At 57.4% G+C, this 2,500-nt stretch overlaps 1 long non-coding RNA gene across 1 annotated transcript; it reads left to right on the top strand.

Moving 5' to 3' along the window:
* The first annotated feature begins 59 nt into the window (after positions 1 to 59).
* LOC107307862 lies at positions 60 to 1,362 on the top strand. Its single transcript, XR_001552530.2, has 3 exons — positions 60 to 202; positions 696 to 779; positions 871 to 1,362. It is a non-coding gene; the product is annotated as an uncharacterized LOC107307862 (long non-coding RNA).
* The last annotated feature ends 1,138 nt before the right edge of the window (positions 1,363 to 2,500 follow it).

The following is a 2,500-nucleotide window of genomic DNA, read 5'->3' on the forward strand; positions in this document are numbered from 1 at the left end:
AGTCCATGGATGACACCGATGGGGCACAGAATTGCATTGAGGCCACCAAAAGAAGCCATTGGAGGGGGAGTGGGCAGCCAAAGCGGAGCCCACTTGTGGGGCAGAGCATGAGGAGCGCTATGGGGCTGGCACTGTGGGGCTGCCCCACATCTCAGCACCGGAGCACAGTGGGGTGCCAGGGGGGGACACCGAGCTGCTGCAGGTAATGCCAGAGTACTATGAGAACCCATAGGGAACAGCCCCATAGCACCCCACTGCACCCCACATTGTCCCACTTCACCCCATAGAGCTCCAGTTCACCCCAGTTTACCCCAGTTTACCCCCCATTCCACTCTAGATTGCCCCAATTTACCCCAGTTCACCCCCCAGTTCACCCCAGTTCTCCCCCATTCACCCCCAAATCACCCAAATTCATCCCAGTCCCCCCCCAAGTCACCCTCAGATCCCCCAATCCCCCCCAATTTCCCCCCATTAACCCCCATTCACCCCAGTTCATCCCAGTTCCCCCCCAAGTCACTCTCAGACCCCTCCAGTCCCCCCAATTCTCCCCCATTCACCCCAATTCACCCCACATCACCCCAGTCCCCCCCCAAGTCACTCTCATATCCCCCAATCCCCCCCCATTCACCCCAGTTCATCCCAGTTCCCCCCAGTTCATCCCCTGTTGCCCCCATTTCCCCCCATTTCCCCCCCAGCCCCCCACCCCCTCCCAGCCTGCAGCCCCTCTGTGCCCTGTGGACGCCGATGGGGACCCCGGCCTCACCCAGCTGCACCCCCAGGTCGGACCCCCCTCCCCCCACCAGAACCCAGAGCTCATTTTGGGCTTAAAAAGCCCCGGATGGTGCCATTTTCACCCCCTTTGACCCCCAGGAATGAGGTGCACCACGTGAGGATGCGTCTGCGGTGCTGGGGGGGCTGATCCTCGAGCTGTCCAACCCTCAGTGAGTGCTGGGAGGGGGTTAGGGTTAGGGTCCCATTGGCACTTATGGGGTCTCACTGTCCCCTGTGTGGTCTCACTGTCCCCTGTGGGGTCTCACTATCCCCTATGGGCTCTCATTATCCCCTATGGGGTCTCATTGGTCTCTATGGGGTCTCACTGTCCCCTATGGGGTCTCATTGTCCCTGCAGCCGCCGTGTGATGAGCGCCCATCGTGCCCTATAGGGGTCTCACTATCCCCTATGGGGTCTCACTGTCCCTTATGGGGACTCTCATTGCCCCCTATGGGGTCTCATTGGTCTCTGTGGGGTCTCATTGTTCCCTATGGGGTCTCATTGGTCTCTATGGGGTCTCATTATCCCCTATGGGGTCCCATTATCCTACAGCCGCCGTGTGATGAGCGCCCATCGTGCCCTGGAGTCGCTGCTGCATGACGCGCATGCATCGGTGAAGCGGAGCCAAGGGCGGGTGAAAAAAAAACAAAAGCACAGAGAGGAGGAGGAGGAAGATGGAGGGGGACGAGCCAGGATGAAGCTGCAGCTGTGAGTGGGGCTTTATTGGGGGAAAAAAGCCCATAATGGTGCAATAAACACACGAGTGTGAGCAGGGCTGGAACAACACAACTACACAATAACACAACAACACAACAGGGAACAGCTGCTGAGCTCTGCTCCTGGTGCAAAGTGGGGGTGTAAAGCTGATGGTGCACAAGTGATGGTGCAAAGTGGTGGTGCACAACTGAAGGTGCAAAGGGATGGGTGCACAAGTGATGGTGTACAAATGATGGTACAAAGTAGTGGTGCAAAGTGATGGTGCACAACTGAAGGTGTAAAGTGGTGATGTAAAGTGATGGTGTAAAGATGATGGTGCACGAGCGGTGGTGCAAAGCTGATGGTGTACAAATGATGGTGCACAAGTGATAGTGCACTAATGATGGTGCACAGTTGGTGCCCAGCTGCTGCCTTCTGTCCCACATTGCGCTCAGCACAGCCTGGGGATGACACAGAGTGCGTTATTAGTAATAGTAATTAGTAATTACGGCCTTAATTAACATCATCACCACCACAACTGCCCCGACACACACAGTACAATATGTGGGGGCCAACCCCATAACCCCTATAGCCCATAACCCCTTATAACCCCCATAACCCCACAACCCCAAACCCCAATAAACCCCATACCCCTATAACCCCATAAACCCCATAGCCAACCCCATAAACCCCATAAATAACCCCAGAACCCCCACAACCCCATAAATAACCCCATAACCCACAACCCCATCACCTAATAGCCCCTATAACCCCATACCCCATTACCTGCTATCAGTCACCCGCCGTCCCCGTGTCCCCGTGCTCTCGGTGCATACACAGAGCGATATGACGCCGGGGTGAGCGGGCAGAACCTCCTGGTGTGCGCGTTGTCCCGCGTGGCGCCGCACTGCGGACACACGTAGCGCCGCAGGATGGGGCACAGCACGCGGCCACGCGCGTCCTTCAGAGCGTGGCTGCTCCACACCGCGCGGGACTCCCCGTTACGGCGGCAGAACGGGCAGAACGGGGACGG

This window comes from Coturnix japonica, unplaced genomic scaffold (genome assembly GCF_001577835.2).
Source record: "Coturnix japonica isolate 7356 unplaced genomic scaffold, Coturnix japonica 2.1 chrUnrandom1145, whole genome shotgun sequence".
NCBI lineage: Eukaryota > Metazoa > Chordata > Aves > Galliformes > Phasianidae > Coturnix > Coturnix japonica.